At 34.9% G+C, this 19436-nt stretch overlaps 1 protein-coding gene across 5 annotated transcripts in view; it reads right to left on the bottom strand.

Moving 5' to 3' along the window:
- Positions 1-19436, bottom strand: part of POSH (Plenty of SH3s) — a 210185-nt gene that overhangs the window by 173315 nt on the left and 17434 nt on the right. The gene's annotated exons all lie outside the window — the stretch shown is intronic.

The raw sequence follows: 19436 nt of genomic DNA, 5'->3' as shown, positions 1-19436 counted from the left end.
AACTACTTAAAAATGGACACAGTTCTAACGCTTTCGTGCAACGCGAATGAAGACTAAGATGCTACGTTCTTCTCAAAGAGTGTAGAATATCTCATACTGTGCTCGCTGGTTCTTCTGTCTCATACTGAGAACTGTTCAGAAATGTACATGAATCGCAGCAGTTTCATCACAATAATTAAATATTTACATGTAAAATGTTATTGAAACAAAATCAAAACTTCTGGGGACAAAAACCGCGACATTTGCTCCCTGAGGACAGCAACTCAAAACCGGGGACTGTCCCTGGAAATCGAAGATATCTGGTCAGCCTATTATAAAGACTGGATTAATCTTGCCCAGGATAGGGAACGATGGCAGGCTTATTTGAGGGTGGCAATGAACCTGCGGGTTTCTTAAAAGCCATAATTATGTAACTAATGTATACTTCCATCTTTGAGGGGGGGGGGGATATATATATATATATATATATATATATATATATATATATATATACTTACTTACAAATGGCTTTTAAGGAACCCGCAGGTTCATTGCCAACCTCACATAAGCCCGCCAATCCAAACCTGTGGAGTAAAGGTCAGTGCGTCTGGCCACAAAACCAGGTGGCCTGAGTTTGAATACCGATCGGGGCAAGTTACCTGGGTGAGGTTTTTTCTGAGGTTTTCCCTCAACCCAATACCAGCAAATGCTGGGTAACTTTCGGTGCTGGACCCTGGACTCATTTCACCGGCATTACAACAGCTAAGTTTTCTATTCTTCCACTGCATCATATTCTTGCATTGATATTCCATTTTTCATAAGCATTTTGACAACTGCTAAGTATTTAGATTTCGTGGCGTTGGTTTGACAAGGTTCTAACTGCTTTTTCCATACAGTAGAACTCCCTATTAACCGATTAGTGGATTATCCGACTGTCTTTCTGTCGCCTTTTTTGTACAGGTATATATATGGAGTATGCTACTGTACATTATATTAGAATACGAGATTGGAGTCACAACTGTGTGCAATTTAATACGAATCAAGGATTACGTATATAAATTATGTAAATCTACAATGTGAGACCTCCACTATTCTTCTTTCCACAGATAGCCATTACAAGAAATTTCCTTGTCCCCTAAAATCCCGTTGTTAACAACCAGACATAACAGTGAACTTCTGATCCACTACCTAGCGTGTTCAATACAAAACCAAAGAGGAAATTACGAAAGTGTAAGCATTATTCACTAAATTTACGAAAATCTTTTACAGTAGGGATTATCCGATTTTTTCGACTAACCATTCAGCCCATCCCCTTCATTACCACAGATAATAGAGGTTCTACTGTACTTTTGAGATACAGAGCTTCAAAGTTTCAATTTATTGTAATATGAATATTTAGTTTCTTATACTTATGAAATGTTACGGGTGGCATCTTAAAGCATTGAACTTATAATTACATACTTTCATAGCCTCACTAGACTACTTATTCATTTTATTTAGAATATTTATTTTTGCAGTTAGAACTATGTCCTTCCATAATGAATTTTCAGAGTGAGACAAGATTCTAAGTGCTGATAGAACTTTGTCAAACTATTTTTATACAATATTTAGAACATTATTATTCATTACATAAAACATTTAAACTTTGAAAAAAGTTGTTCTCTTTGAATTTATAATTGGATAAAAATTGACATTAAAGAAATAACAGAAATTAAGATTTAATTTTGTGAAAACAACCGGATCTCTTCTTCATGAAAGGCCAATCTCATTTGATGTTATATGTGGAGGATGTCTATTTCGAATGTTGCATTTGCATGACTGCGGATTAGACACTACTTTCCGAACCTTCTTTTTTAGTATATTTTCTTGGTTATTTCTGAAATTAATAGTTACATATGTTTTTTTTTTTTTTTTTTTTTTTTGTTATTAGGTCTATTATAATTGCAATGTCGCTTATATTTTTTAAATGTATTTATATATTTTGCCAAGGAAGCTTTTAATAGAAAAAGGAGCAGCTTCTGCGGACCTCTGGAAAAAGAACTAAGGAAGATACTAGTGAAGTGCTTTGTATGGAGTATGGCATTGTAAAGGGCAGATACATGAACATTACAATGAAGTGAAGAGAAGTGAATAGAACCAGTTGAAACGTGGATATGGAGAAGAATGGAACAAGTGGAGACAGAATACGAAATGAAGCTGTGTTGGAAAGAGTGGGTGAAGAAAAATGATGCTGAAACTGATCAGGAAGAGGAAAAGGAATTGGTTGGGTCACTGGTTGAGAAGAAACTATCTACTGAAGGATGCACAGGAAGAAATGGTGAACAGGAGAAGAGTTCGAGGTATAAGAAGATATCAGATAATAATAATGATTTATTTTAGCTGGCAGAGTTAAGGCCATAAGGCGACATTAAGATATATGGATCATATGAGGAAACAAAGGAAGGCAGAAAATAGTAAAGGCTGGAGAAAGCTGGATTTGCAGTGAAAGACCTACCCTTGGGCAGAACACTAAATGATAAATAATGTTGTTTATATTATATTTTTAAATTAAACAAATAATTACACAATTAAAAATATTGGTTTAAGAAGCATTTTCTTCGAAGTGAATGTAGCCATCAAATTTATTATTGACGAATAAAGAATGTATATTTTAAGTAATGAGGAAGTGTAAATGTTATGAACACGTGAAAAAAATGGCTAAGGGAAAACAAAGGGATTGAATATAAAATCATCTTATGTATTGTTTGGCTGTTCTATACACACAAAACTTTCTCCATTGTGAAAATCTTTGTCTATCGAAAGCTATTATTGGCATTATAAACCTGTGAAACAGTATGTTACCTAATTGAAGAAATTTGCTGAGATGTTGAAAACTTATTACTGAAGTCAAGCCTTCATTTCATGCGCTGGCCTCTTTGTCCTTTCCTTCCTCTTCATTAAAAAAAAACTTCAATTTCAGTTAACTTTGTGGTCAACTTCACTCTGTTTCCTTTTCATTTAGACCTCTATCTTGTCTTATTTCGGCATACAGGCAGAAATTTAATGGTAAAGAAAGCATATTCTTTGAAAGGAAATTTACTGTAAAATTATACAGTAGCGTGCAAATTAATCCAAACAACGTAATTACTTATGCAAAAACACTCAAACGGGATAAAAAAAGGATCTAAGACATACCTCAGTAATCTATGTGGCCTCCCTTATTCCTAATAACAGCTCTGAGACGATTTGGCATGGATTCCACTAATTTCCCACAAATATTCTTCATTTCTTCATCGCAAAACCATACAGAGGGCAGAAATCATCTTCTGCTTTGTAGAACAATCCATTTTTTGCATTCTTCTTTTGCAAATTGACCACAAGTTCTCAATGGGGTTGATGTCGGGTGAGTTGCCTAGCCAGGGGAGTACCTGAATATTCTTCTTGTTGAAGAATTCTGTAGTTTTTCGAGACGTATGGCATGGTGCCAGGTCTTGTTGGAACACATCTCTGCCATCTGGAAATGATTTTTGCAGCTGGGGTACGATTCTGGTTTCCAATAAGTGAATATATGTCAGAATTCATCATTCCCTTGATAGGTATTAATGCTCCAGGCCCTTCATGTGTAAAACAACCCCAAAACATTACTTTAGGGGGGTATTTGGGTGCTTGTTGGAGATGAGCTGCTGTTACTTTTTCGGATCCTTTCTGTACGTAAGAAACACGGTGGCCGTGGACCTCGAAATGAGACTCATCGGAAAAAAGTACATTCTTCCAGTCATTCACTGTCCAGTGTTGATGTAATTTTGCCCACATTAAGCGTTTTTTGCACATAACAGGGGTTAGCAGTTGCTTCTTAATAGGCTTACAAGCCCTTTGTCCAGCTTCCAAAAGCCTACGCCGCCCTGTTGTGACGTGAATATTCGCCCCAGGCAGTGGTAGCCATTAACTCACGGGTTAAGTCGACAGCAGTTAGTCTAGGATTTAATTTACTTTTCCTGACAATTAAACGATCATCTACAGGTGAAGTCTTCCTTTTCCGGCCACAGTTTCCTTTTTTCTGGGGTGTGATGGATCCAGTCTCCCTGTATCGTTTTATGATCGAATTAACAGTAGCCAAACCGATGTGACATTCTGCAGCAATTTGCCTCTGTGTCATAGAAGAATGTTCTGCTAATGTTATAATTTTAGACCGTTTTCGTGGAGTTGTATCTATTTGTGAAGACGACAGAATGTACACAGGATTGCAGTATTAAGTCTTCAACACAACTGAAATGCTTATAAGTACAAAACGACAGGCAAAATGTCACATATTATAAAAAAAAAGTAATGACAGACCTTCAACAATGGAATTACACGTACTACAGATGTCAATTAAAGCGGTATGAGCAGCTGTGAGGCCAACAATGACAGAAAATGTAAAAATATGTCGTGTTCGGATTAATTTGCACGCTACTGTAAATTCTTCAATGCAGAGTCTTAATTTGTAATAGCTTATTGAACCTCACAAATTGCATTGTAGACCACATTTTACCGACTGAGGTTAGGTTTATTACATATAATAATTACGTTCTTGGAGTTGTTTCATTATCAGATGAAGTAGGAGGAATGTAATCATCAGGTTAGTCATCATGGAACATATTGTCAGAACTTTGATAACTCACTTTCATTATGCTGATAGCTGTTTCTTATTAAAAAAAAGTACCAGTAAACTGATATTTGTTTTCAATTAATTATCAATAATCTAAAGCTCATTACTCATATATTTATTAATACACCATGAAAATTACAAATAAAATATGATATCATGCTTCGCTGTGCATAACACAAATTAAATTCCTGGATCTTTGCGAGAGACTAGTAGCAGCTTGCAGTTAGAACTTTGTCAAAACAAATATTTTCAAAAGTTGTCATCAGATAGAACTCTGTCACATTGCTAGTTCGTTCGTTTTTCAACAAATGGTGCTGAATTGTATTTATAAGCTAAACAGTATTATGAAGAGTGATTACAAGTGGAAAACACATTTTTGCCAATTTTGTTAGTTAGGACCTTGTCAAACCAAGGCCACGATTTATAGATACACATGAGTTACGAAATCCCAAAATAAGAGGTGGGCAGGACATGCAGCGCATATAGATGAATTCAGAAATGCATATAGTGTTAGATCGAAGGCCAGGGGGAAAAAACACCTTTGGGAAGGCAGAGACGTAGATGGGAGGATAATATTAAAATGGATTTGAGGGAGGAGAGATATGATGGTACAGACTGAATTAATCTTGCTCAGGATAGGAACCGATGGCAGGCTTATGTGAGAGCGGCAATGAACCTCCGAGTTCCCTAAAAGACATAAGTAAATGAGGTACACATGAGTATTTATATATAGGCCTACACTGGCCGTAAGCGTTTAGATTTGTGGCCCATTTTTATTCTTTCATTCATTTATCTATTTCTGTTATCTGTAACTACCACCAGGTGAAAACCAATTCATAGTTAATTCTTCCATGCATTTAAATTTGATTATTTGTTGATATCATATCACCTTACAGTGAATTTTAAGTCACTTCTTTTAATTTTTGTTAATACACTCAAAAAGTAACAGGAGCTCAATATAATGCACTGGATACCAATATGTTAAGTAACTCTTCTTCTTTAAAATGTAACAATTTTCACGGTTTAGTTTTGAGAGTCCCTTTTTATTTTAACTCATGGTGGGTACTTGACTGTTCGCCATTCTCCCCTTAGTGTAGCTCTATCTGGTGAAATAAGAATTTACTACAAAATCAGCCACATCATCATATTAGAGAGCACCGAATCTAGGGTCATGCAACAGAATGGGCTAAGTCTCTCAGCCAGTGAATTCAAAATCGGCCATGTCAAGGAGAGACTTAGCGTCATCCTGCTGCGGTATTTTTTAAATCCTATTTTGCTGGATTATGCAACAATGTTACCAAGTCAGTATACAACACAGGCCTATATGACTATTCTTGAAATCCTTATATTTAATTTGTCCTATGTTGGCAACAAAAATTCTAAAGTTGACAACACAACAATTTCACAGCTAGTCACTATCATCCAAAAGCACCCATGATAATGTCCATGAAATGAAACAGTTTTCAAAGAATTTCAATGCCATTGCACCTGCTTTGTATCATCATTTGAAGAATAGCGACTTCATTGGAATTAACAATGTTCGAGTAATATCAGATGGATGTGTTGGTCAAAATAAGAATAAACTGTTGTAGGAATGGTCTCAAACTGGTTTATGAATGATGCTCCAGTCTCTGTCACACACATTCAGATCATTATCCCAATTGTAGGCCATTCATTTCTATCCCTGGAACGTGTTTTTGGGAGGACTGGTAAAAAATAAAATGCACGCGATTCTTACAAACCTTGATGAATATGAACAACTTATGGAACAGTTTTTCATCTGGTATGGCTTGTAAATTTATGACTGGAACTCTGACTGTTGCTGTAAAGAAGCCTCCTCGTGATTGGCATTTTCCTCTAGCCAAGGCAAAACGAATTATTATTATTAAGAAAGTAACCAAAACACCATTCACTGTACTTGCAAGAGGTGATGTGTTCTATCACAATGATACTGGAAATTATCAAAGTCTTTGTAAAAGAGCTAAATCGATGGCTCAAACGAATCTTGACACAGTGAGTGAAGGAATCTCTCTTTCTGTATCTAAAACTGAACAAACCAAAAATCTCTTGGAGAAACACTTTGGTCCAACATGGGAAGCTCTTCGGTCGCAGTTTTACAAGGTCATAATGTTACCTAGTGTAAGAGCTTCTACTGGTCATGAGGGTTCTAGTACAGTATCTGATGTCCCTGTTGTCTGTGCCATTGGTTCATGAAAATGCGAAATAATGTAATCTAAGAGAGAGCTAATTGAGAACTTGAAGAATTGGTAAGGAGATTTCGAGAGAGAGAGTTTTATGCTGCACATCTTGCCAAAGAGAGAGAACGTGATAAGAAGCAAAGACAAAATGAGAAATCCAAGTGTGCAAGCATGTTAAAAAAGAAGAGACAGTCTGAAACAGAGTTTAAAAGGAAATACTGGGAGAAATTGAAACAACAAATTCCTAAACACCTGAAACAAATAAAAACATATCTCCAGAGAACAGAAGTTACAGTTCAAATAGCTCATTTTGGCAAGGTTGTAAGAAAAAAAAAAACAATTACCACAGAGTCCATGAAAAAGTAGAGCTGTGATAAAAAAAAACTAGAATTACATTAATTTTCAGGTTTCACAAAATGTTTGTCTTTTAATAAGTTAAAATCTGAAGAGAAGCAAATAAAAAGCATTTGAAACGTGGATATGGAGAAGGATGGAGCATGTGAAATGGATAGACAGAATAAGAAACGAAGCTCTGTTGGAAAGAGTGGATGAAGAAAGAATGTTGCTGAAACTGATCAGAAAGAGGAAAAGGAATTGGCTGGGTCACTGGTTGAGAAGGGTTTGGGGCAGAAGAAGATATCAGATGATAGATGACATTAAGATATATGGATCATGTGCGGAGATAAAGAGGAAGGCAAAAAATAGGAAAGACTGGAGAATGCTGGTTTTGCAGTGAAAGACCTGCCCTTGGGCAGAACACTATGAATGAATGTGAAACAATTTCAATAACAAGTGATACAATAGAAAAGATTCAGTCTTATCAGAGATGATATCAGTTACCAGCAACCAGAGAAAAGGGATGTGATTTCTGTGCATGATTATCTAACTCGTGAAAAGAGCTCTATACAAAAGTGTATCGTGTTAATGACAATAAAAGAATGCTATGAACTTTTTATACAGGAATACACTGAGATTAATGTAAAATTCATACAATTTTTTTAACTCAAACTCCCATTTGTATTAAATTATGCTAAAATGCTACATAATATGTGCATATGCAAGTAGGTATCATTTGAACATGGATATTGGAGGAAATTGTTTCTGAACATTCTCAGACGGTTGTGAAGTATATGAAGAAAAGTGGAAAATATTGAGTGTGACCTCAGAATAAGGAAGATATTGAAAGATCAACAAAAGATTATAAAGTAATAACAAAGATCCTATCAGAACTAAAATACTAACAATAGGGAATACATGCTTTTCAAGGAGCTTTTAGATAGTTAGATCTGTTGTTTCAGCTCAGTTGTCATACATGTTATAGATCAATGATAACTGAAATATAGTTCACTTTATTTAATTCTTGTACTTTATTTGTAAAGTTGATATGCTTAGGACAGTAGAATTCCTCATATCAAGCAACTGTGGGATAAAGCCAGCGCCAGATTTTTATAGGTTATGTAAAGGTATATTGTACTGCACAAACATTTTTTTCCATGTCGAAATTTGGTAATTTTCGTATAGATATTTAAAAATAAAGTTTTGAAATGCGTACAATGTTTATTTTTAGTACTGAATATGGTAATGTATATTTATCAGTTCATAATTATTGTAATACAGTAATACATAATAGTGTAAAAATACTAAAAGTTTTTGTAACCTTATGACAATTTTAAATGGTGGCCATGTGACATGAGCAGTGTACCCAACATCGCAACTATGAAGACGAAGTAGCTTTCGATGATTTGAACCTCTTTAACATATCTTTAATGTCTGCTTTTTTATGTATACTATTATTCGAATGAAAGTTTTACATACTATAGCTTAACATAGATTTTCACTCTCTTGTTTAGACTCATCCAATACTCCTTCGAAATGGGCAAGTTCAAGTGGTAAATTTACAGATATAGTTTCTGCGCATTGTTTGCAAGGCCCAAGTAACAGCTTACCAATGCTGATCTACTCTAGGGACATAACGGGGTTTTCTGTCTATGTTTCATGCTTGAACAATGTAAAGAGTAAACACAATATGCAGCATGTGCAATCCACAAAAACCACTCACATCTTTGTCCGACTCTTCCCTTTTGTATGAATGATTTTTTTTTTTTAGCCTAGCCAAAAGTGCCGTTGTTTTGGTATTGCCAGTTATTTGGGTGCTGGATACGAGGGATTTCACTCTATGTAGAAAGATGCACAATTGAAGAGCAAACAGAGAAAAGAGTGTATGTAGAAAGAAGCACAATAATATAAAATATGTAAATTTCTCTCATTGTCTAAACAGTATACTTAATTATAGGTTGTCAGAGTAATATTCGTAATCTTATTACTGTACTTTTTGTTGCTCATGTTGATAGTTTCATACTAATATACCTATATTCAGTATTCATGGCATGTTATTTTTAATCAGTATTCTTTGTGTAACTTATTTAAAAGTGTAAGATTTGAAAACTACATCTTGATTTTGCGATAAAATAAATAACAAACAGAAATGCTTAAGAAATCTTTATGTCCTACCCTTAATGGTAACAAAATATGTTTATGTTAATTCAATAGACCTGCATGATATATGAACACAATTTTTGTAAATATGAATGTTTCTTAATCAAAAAGGTCTAATGTTGAAACTCAAACAGAAGAAACTCGAAAATATTCTCAACAGAGCAGAACTTTTTATATGTTTATAGTTCCAAAAAAATAAAGATTAGAAATTTGTCCCACATGTAATAAAATTGGTTTAGCGTAATTACCACTAACAAATCAGTATATAAGTTCATCACTTTTGTCATAGTTAAATAGAGGATAGAAGATTTGAATGAAACAGTTTTGTTCTCACTTTCAAATATTTTAAAGGTTATTCAAGCAAGATAAATGAAGCTAATTCTGTAAAACTGTCCCATCCATAATTATGAAATTGCTGTTAAAAAAAAAAGTATTACACTCTGTAGGGCCTATACACAAGAGAGTCATTTTTTTATATTAACAATAATATATTATACATTAAGGAAGAGAAATGCATGATTTTCCGCGAGGTACTAATTGGAGCCTGAGGTATATCCCCAGAGCTACAAATGTACTGACAAGGGACACCTTTGACCTCGTATGATCAAAACCGCACGAAAACATGCTTAGAATAACAATCGATCATAAACAAAACAGTGGTGTGTGTCATTTCCATGCAAAACGTTGCATTCTACCTCAAGTGACATTTTAATAGAGAGAAACAAAGTAACAAGATATCAATACCATAGGAGGAAAATTATATGTAATTCAATGATGTCAGTGTAACATCACATTTTCAATCAACAGTGCCAAAAATTCTCTGCTTAAAGTACTTATAATAGTGCAACATACATATACAGCAGTACCACACACCTGATAGTGCTTATATTAGTCCTCAAATTGCAGATGCGGGATTTTGATGAAGTGGTTAAAACAAAATGGAAGAGAAGAATGTGCACACCTCACAAAAGCCACGTTATCACATTCCAAATCACTTTCGCATTCATGCAGACCAATACCAAATCACTTTCGCATTCACCCAGACCAATATCAAAAGCCACACTAATTACATTTTCAAATGATGATGTTGGTATGTCAATATCATAACCTGGCTTTCGCCAAGCATATTGCAACATAGGCTTATATGTAGGTGCAGCAAATTGATTTAAATCACTGAGTGAAGTTTCATGATGAAATAGCGATAATGTATCTTCACTTGTGGTTTGGCACATTGTAGTCTTACAAAATCAGTAATCCTTCTGATATAGAGCTTATATTGCCGAAAGAAGTAAACATCAAGGGGTTGGCAATATTTTGTTGTTTTCGGTCGCAATATCTTCAGCATAACATCTTTGTTTAGAAAACTTGCATCTAGAAGGGTACGATCTGTATGACCTAACCAGGAATCACACAACAATAGGCTCTCTTCACTTGTTACGTGTTCGCCAAGGACTGAAGTTAAAAAACGTTTCATGTGTTCTTTAGTCATTTTTCCACTTATGCTGGCCTCCACATGAATGTTTCGTGGACAGGTTGTTTCAAGTTTCTTTGAAATGTTTGGGCCGAAAGTGCCTTGCATCTCTTGAAAACAGATATAGGCCTACAACTTGTTTGCTAGTCTGCCTGTCATTGATAAAGCCACATTAATTGTGTAGCTGTGGGTAGAGCTATGTACAGACTGCAATACACTAGCTTAGTTTTCTCTCTCCTGTGGGACAGTGTTGATGCTGAAGACATTTCATACTGAAATTGACTCCAGTCACTGTTCCAAATATTACCTTTCTCCACACCCTCCTCTCTTACAAACATGTTCATTTCCTCCAAAAACTGTCGTGCCTTCTGACGTATACTATTATCATGTTCTATGTCCTTATGTGTGACAAATGTAGTAATATGCCTGGATAAAATGCCATATTCATGCTTGAGATGGTCGATAAAGGAAATGGAAGCTTTGAAATTGTCCAAGCCAATCATTTTAGCCACTTCCAGTGCCCACATCTGCAGATGCCAATAGTGAACTGTAGATCCTGACCTCCTTGCACTATCAAATTGTGATATTACATGCTCTTTTATAGTTTGTAATTGCAACAGTCTGTTTCCTTTGAAAAGAGCTCCTGCTCGCTGTATGTTAGACACATAATTTAGAATTAATGAGCAATTTGATTCACTTTTAATGCACTTATAGCGCTTCATTAGTTTGCTATTGAAGCCACGATTGTAATAGTCTTCATAAATGTTCTCTAGTACGCTGTCAATATCTTCTAATACACTGGACCTCGACTTTTTGGGTGGAGAGAGTTCGTACTCACTTTGACTTGACTGTTCCTGTTGCTCTGGAGATGAACGTCGTGTACTGCTTGAACAACCACCTTCAGGTTCAGGTTCCTCCTCTTCTATAAAATTAATATATCTATCCAGCGTAATGTCATGTATTTCTGTGTCATCCCCATTATATTTCCGAATTATTATGTTATACAATATATCAGCAAACTCCATATCCTCGGCCCCGATGTCATTTCCATATTCAGCACATCGCAACTTTGTCCCCAATATTTGGACCACATTCGTAGGATTAATTCTCTTCATATCACTACAGTTTACCACTTGCAAACACTCCAAGAGACAAATACGTACTGCAGCGATACCATTCACGCAACTGAAGCACTGGTTAGTGCAGCTACAATATACCACCATCTAATGGAACTAGCAGACAAGTGCGGAGTTTTGCATGGAAATGACACACACCACTGTTTTGTTTATGACCGATTGTTATTCTAAGCATGTTTTCGTGCAGTTCCGATCATTCGAGGTCAAAGGTGTCCCTTATGAGGGGAAAATGTGTTTCGATCCTGTGGTGTATATATATATATATATATATATATATATATTTTTTTTTCCAAGGCTGCAATAAATTGTCGCATTTTATTTTATTTTTCTTTATTGAAGTTTGTTGGAGCTATTTTTAACTGAGGGCATATGCATTAATGCAAAGGAAATGTCATAGCAACGTTCTTCTGTTTATAATGATTATATTTTTAGGATTTGTATGTGCAATGCAAAATGGATAGTTTTGAAGAGCCAAAAGAAATAACATATGCTGCTAGTGAGGCTGTTTCTGGATTACTACCGAAAAAATCCAGAAAATTATATGAAGGTGCATACACTCGTTTTAATTAAAGAATGGTGTTTATTGAAGAATGTACAAATGTATTCAGAAAATGTCTTGGTGTATTTCATGGAAAGAGAGAAAGACTACAAATGATATGGGCACAATATTCTATGTTAAGATCTTGTTTAATGGTAAATGATAACATTGGTATTAGTAAATATGGAAAACTTATTGCACTGTTAAAGAAGAATTCAGTTGGATATCATGCAAAAAAACTGAAGTATTGTTCAGGAATGAAGTTCAAACTTTCTTGTCGAAAGGAGATGACAACGTGTATTTATTGGTTAAGGTAATTCATATATTATAAACTAAGGTTAGATTGCTGTAAAACATGTAGAGGTAATATTGATTGATTGCTTTTGTAGGTTGCTTTGGTACTTAGCGTAGCTGGTGCATGTCATTCAGACAAGCTGACGAATTTGAAAATCAACGACATTGAGGACATAGGTTCATTGCTGATTGTTCAGATACACAATTCGAAGAACATTCTCCTTTAGGGAGAGAAGTAATACATTATCTCCCTAAGGAGAAAATGTTACAGTTCTCTTCTGCTTTTGGTAACCTAGAAACAGACATTTAGTCACGGCCTTGATAAAACTTAATTTTATGCATGGAAAATGCTAATCTCTTAATGAAAGTCCAAATTAGGTGAAATATATCCGCGAATTTTCGTGAAATTTATAGAAATCTACAAAATTATTTTATAATCACGTGATAAAAAACAACACAGGTCTTATTAAGAATTTGCACCAAAAATGACTTATTCCAAATAAAACGTAAAAATTTTCTGTGTCATAAAATATACACGAACATTCCTACATATTTGATCATTCAGCATTACATACATGTTACATCTGTTAACAATATATGCATAGTGTCAGGGACATCACTCTTTCCCACAACAAACTGCCTCTGTGAGATCAAGATCGTCACCCCCTTACAGTCGATTAAAATTGAATTATGAATTTAATTAATGATGCAAACAATATTCTGTTAGATTCAAAGGAATTGTTTCAATAATAATTCTATAAATGTATATAGAAGGAAAATTGAAGCAAATTTTCAAGAGAAAACCACTACATTAGAATGCACACCTGAGAATAGTAATGAGTAATGGACTCATTAAAAAAGTTGTATACAGACAACAACAAAAGAAACAATACAATATGCAGAAGGTGTGAGAATTAAGAAACGTTGGATCACAAGGAAAATGTTGGAGAAGATGGAGGAGAGGAGAAAATGGAAAAACATCAACACACAAGAAGGTAGAAGAAACTACAGGAAACTAAACAACGAAGTAAGACGAGAAACTGATAAAGCAAAAGAAGACTGGATGAAAGAAAAATGTGAAGAAAGAGGATTTAGAGAGAAAAGGAAGATATGATTTAATGTACCGCAAAGTAAAATGTTTGGACTTTACATATAAGAACAGGAAATCCATGTGGTTGATAGAGGATGACATCGGAAATGAAATAACAGACAAACAAGTAATATTAAACAGATGGACGAAATATGTAGAAGAGTTATATGAGACAAGGAATTGTCCAGATGACTTAGCTATAGAAGACGAAAAAGCCGTATCAAAAGACGAAAAAAGATTTTCTATTTTAAGGTAAGAAGTTGAACTAGCGCTTAAGAAAATGAAGAATGGGAAAGCAATAGGAGTTGATGGAATCCCCACTGAATTAGTGAAATGCTTGGGTGAAGACCAGAAGCAAATTCTGTCATTAGGCAACGAAATATATGAAGGATACACGGGAAAAATGATCAAGGTCCATCAAAAATCGAAATCCAGTCGGTTCTGTGGAAGAACGATCAAGGTACATTTTTCTACTCTGCTTTCTTCCTATGTTCTGCCGTATAATGCTGCACTTTGTGTTCCTGGCTTTACGGAAATTTATGTAAAATGACCTGTTGAGTAAGAATGCAATGATTATTTTTCGCACTAAAGTAAACAAGATCTTATTTCCAGCTTGTTTCATGGACATTCTTTCAGGCTTGTGTTGGATGTTCCGGATGTTGCCTTAAAATTAAGTCATAAGTGAAATGGAAGTATCAGAAATAACAGAGAATTAGCTATGCAGAATGCAAGTATAAAGAAAATAAAAATTTTTGACGTACTTCTAAGTCATCGAAAAGAATACAGATGATGAGTCAAATTACAGGAGACACTTGTTTAAGTGTTCGGGATGTTCTCAGAATATTATACTTATAGAAAGGAGTAGATTAATGAGGGAATGAAATCTAGACAAAAACCATATCTCACAATGACTCAAAACGAACTACGTAAGAGGAAAGGAGATACTTTGTATGAGGTAAAGCATTCTGAATGTTTGGATTCGTTTGAAATCCAGAAATTCTATGATTAAGGAAGCAATGTCTATGGATTACCAGAAGAATCTTCTGATTCCTAAAATTTCACCAAGTGAAGCATATTACCGCAGGCAACTATAGTTTTTTCGTGCTATGACCATACACTTTCTACTTGGAAATCTGTGTTTTGTACATGTGATGAAACGGTTTTGAACAAAGCGCCTGATGAAGTATGCTTAATGTTGTGGTATTTCTGTTTTGAAATTCTGCCTGAGTCTGTGTGTGAATTCAATAATATGTTCTGTGAATCCTGTTGAGGCCAGAATAAGAAATTTTATTGTGATCTGATTTTAGTGTATATAATGAAGAAATTTTGTCTGTTGGCAACATTTCCAAGAAGAGGCCATTCGTACCTCGAGTGCAATAATAATATGGAAGATAAGATGTGAGTTTCCTGATGACTAGTGACATGAGATTGCTAATCCTAGGAAGAAACTGGAGCCATTCTTCATAGTTGACTGCAAGATAGAATAATTATTTTATGAATGGGGAGGATTTCTGAATAGCTACTGCAAAAAGAAAGCCACTTCACCTAGAGGTCCATAGCAATCTACAATGTAAAATAAGATAACTAAAAAAGTGTTACTGATAATCATCAAGCGGACAATACGAAAGCTATATAGTGAGTGTCTATTTTATTTGTCAAAATTATTTTATCTTTAATTTTATTTATCACATTTTCATTTCAATTAGTCTATAATAATGATTTTCTAACATTATTCTAATTATATTTCAAACCACTGAAAAGGAATCAGAAGAAGAACAATGCGAAAGAGTTGAAAATCTTCAATTGCTTTATATGATGACATTATTTAAAAATGGCAACATTCAATGACTTCCAAATAAAGCAGTAGTTCTGCAGTCCCACCATACAAGACCAATGAACAGAAAACGAGAATTATATTTTGAAATTATAGCCTACATAAAACAGCCAAAAACAAATTAAATGCTTGAGTCAGAAGTGGTGTTTCACTATAATGCATGCTGTATCCCATGTATCTCTAAGTTTCCTATTTGGACCTTGATCATTAAGTTATTATTTTGGAGGTTTACACATTGTTTGTTTATATTGCATTTTCCATGTTCTATCCAAATTTAGAACAAAATGTCATTGTATGATTGATAAGAAATCTTCGTTCTTTAGCTACATTCCACTACATCAATTTCTATTAATACACACATAACTACAGTAAGTATTAAGTGCTTAAACTTTAAAATTAGTTTTTCTCGAAACTTTCTAAAATGGACCTTCATCGTTATTTCCATGTATCCTTCATATGAGAAATGTGAATGGCCTGAATATTTTACAGAGACAGTGTTGATTCCAATACCAAAGAAAAATAATGCCAAGAAATGTAAGGAGTTCAGGACTATCAGCCTAATATCACACTCAGCGAAGACTCTCGACGTTTATATTCTAAGATGGAAGAAGAGCAGTTTGGCTTCAGGAAGGGAAAAAGTATGAGAGATGCAATTGGACTGCTACGGACAATAGACGAAAGGTACCTAGAGAAAAGTGTATGTAGTATTTGTGGACCTAGAAAAGGCTTTTGACAGAGTAGATTGGAATAAACTGATGGGAATTCTAAAGAAAATTGGTGTAGATTCGAAAGAGAGAAGACTGTTCAGTAATCTTTATATGAAACGAGTCAAAGTCAGGATATGAGAAGAAATGTCAGAAGGAAGTGAAATTGGGAGAGGAGTACATCAAGGATGCCCATTATCACCTACCCTGTTCAACATCTACTTGGAGGATTTGGTGAAGAGCTGTTTTCAGAACATGGGAGGAGGATGAAGAATAAAGTGCATAAGATTTGCTGATGATATGGCATCGTAGCAGAATAGGAGATGATACTAAGGGACATGCTACTGGAGCTAAATGGCAGCTGTGAGCAGTATGGGATGGAGATAAATGCAAATAAGACAAAGAGCATGGTCACAGGAAGAAAAATACAGAAGATAAACTTGCGAATTTTAAATGAAGCAGTAAAGCAAGTGGACAGCTTCAAATACTTGGGGTGTACTATAAGCAGTAACAAGATCTGCTGCCAGGAAGTCATAAGGAGGATAGCAATGGCCAAGGAAGCTTTTAATAGAAAAAGAAGCATCTTTTGCGGACTTCTGGAAAAAGAACTAAGGAAGAGACTAGTGAAGTGCTTTGTGTGGAGTGTGGCATTATATGGGGCAGAAACATGGACATTACGATGAAGTGGAGAGAAGCAAACAGAAGCATTTGAAATGTGGATATGGAGAAGAATGGAACATGTGAAATGGACAGACAGAATAAGAAATGTAGCTGTGTTGGAAAGAGTGGGTGATGAAAGAATGATGCTGAAACTGATCAGGAAGAGGAAAAGGAACTGGTTGGGTCACTTGCTGAGAAGAAACTGCCTACCGAAGGATCCATTAGATGGAATGGTGAATGGGAGAAGAGTTTGGGGAGAAGAAGATATCAGATGATAGATGACATTAAGATATATGGATCATGAGGAAACAAAGAGGAAGGCAGAAAATCGGAAAGATTGGAGAAAGCTGGGTTTGCAGTGAAAGACTTGCCCTTGGGCAGAACACTAAATGAAATGACTTGAAAAATCCTCTGATGCATATTGTCAGAAGTTGCACTTAACAGTACTTTCCTTTGTATGATAGGATTTTAACACTCAAAAGTCTCTCTGTTAATACATTCCTGTCATTTCTGTAAAATTCAGTCATTCTTTGAATTCTGTGGAGCATGCAGTAAGTTTGATAGTGCAATGGTAAAGCCAAAATCTCTGTCTATAAGTGAAAAATTACATTACCGTTGTTCCTAGCAGTGTAATCAAGTGAAGTTATCTGTAGTTACTTGATCCTCAAAGAAAATGTTATCATTCATAACAGTAGTACAAACACACAGCAAAAACCAATCACAGAATTTTTTTCATGAGCTCCTCTTTGCATTTTGCACTTTAACAATTACACATATAATATAATATGTTTCCTATGCAGTAGTGTCTAAATTCCCCCCCCCCCCCATTTTATATATCATTTCCCGTCTATAGCACTGTTCACTCATTTTAAGGCCACAATCTCTTGATGAGCTAATTAATAGTGTTATATTGAATTTTTTATTACTCTTATATGACAAACCTATAGTTTTCTTGCCCTTCTGAAAAGTTTACTTCAATAGACATGGAATGTTTGTTAATTCAGATCTTCAATTACAAGTCTGTGTCTATTCTGGATTGTTAGGCTTTTTTTTTATAATGTTGTAAAAAAATTACTCCTCATTGTTAATAGATCTCCAATAAGTTTCATATTTTTTTTTTCCAGTTAGTAGGATATTAATTTTATGCATAATCTGATTTAGTATAATATATACTTACTTATAAATGGCTTTTAAGGAACCCGTAGGTTCATTGCCACCCTCACATAAGCCCGCCATCGTCCCTATCCTGAGCAAGATTAATCCAGTCTCTATCATCATATCCCACCTCCCTCAAATCCATTTTAAAGTTATCCTCCCATCTATGTCTCAGCCTCCCCAAAGGTCTTTTTCCCTCCGGTTTCCCAACTAATACTCCATATGCATTTCTGGATTCGCCCATACATGCTACATGCCCTGTCCATCTCAAACATCTGGATTTATTGTTCCTAATTATGTCAGGTGAAGAATACAATGTGTGCAGTTCTTCATTGTGTAACTTTCTCCATTCTCCTGTAACTTCATCCCTCTTAGCCCCAAATATTTACCTAAGAACCTTATTCTCAAACACCCTTAATCTCTGTTCCTCTCTCAAAGTCAGAGTTCAAGTTTCACAACCATATAGAACAACCAGTAATATAACTGTTTTATAAATTCTAACTTTCCGATTTTTTGACAGCAGACTAGATGACTAAAGCTTCTCAACCGAATAATAACATGCATTTCCCATATTTATTCTGCGTTTAATTTCCTCCCTAGTGTCATTCATATTTGTTACTGTTACTCCAAGATATTTGAATTTTTCCACCTCTTCGAAGGATAAATCTACAATTTTCATGTTTCTATTTCGTACAATATTCTGTCACAAGACATAATCATATACTTCGTCTTTTTGGGATTCACGTCCAAACCTATCGCTTTACCTGCTTCAAGTAAAATTTCTGTATTTTCCCTAATCATTTTTGGATTTTCTCCTAACATGTTCACGTCATCCGCATAGACAAGAAGCTGATGTAACCTGTTTAATTTCTAAACCCTTTGTGTTATCCTGAACTTTCCTAATGGCATATTCTAGAGCAAAATTAAAAAGTAAAGATGATAGTGCATCTCCTTAGTTTAATAGGCCCTATATAGCATGATAAATTTAAAATGTCTAAAATGCCAGTTTCCCAAATTTTTCTTAAGAAAAATAAGAACTAAAAAGACTACAGTGAACTATAGTGGACCTTATGTTGTCAGCAAACAGGTGGATACATTAAGAAGATTGATTGATGCTTAAGAAAATCGGGAATTTTGATAATTTTTACAATACCCATCTGTAGAGACCACAGATTTTCGCATTAGCGATAAAAGTGACAAATCATGGATTATAAAGAAAGTTGTTTTTTCCTTTATTAATACGCCTGTAACAAT

Source organism: Periplaneta americana, chromosome 3 (assembly GCF_040183065.1).
Source record: "Periplaneta americana isolate PAMFEO1 chromosome 3, P.americana_PAMFEO1_priV1, whole genome shotgun sequence".
NCBI classification, from domain to species: Eukaryota; Metazoa; Arthropoda; class Insecta; order Blattodea; family Blattidae; genus Periplaneta; species Periplaneta americana.
Note: the sequence above shows the minus strand (reverse complement) of the source record. Positions and strands in the feature narration are given on the sequence as shown.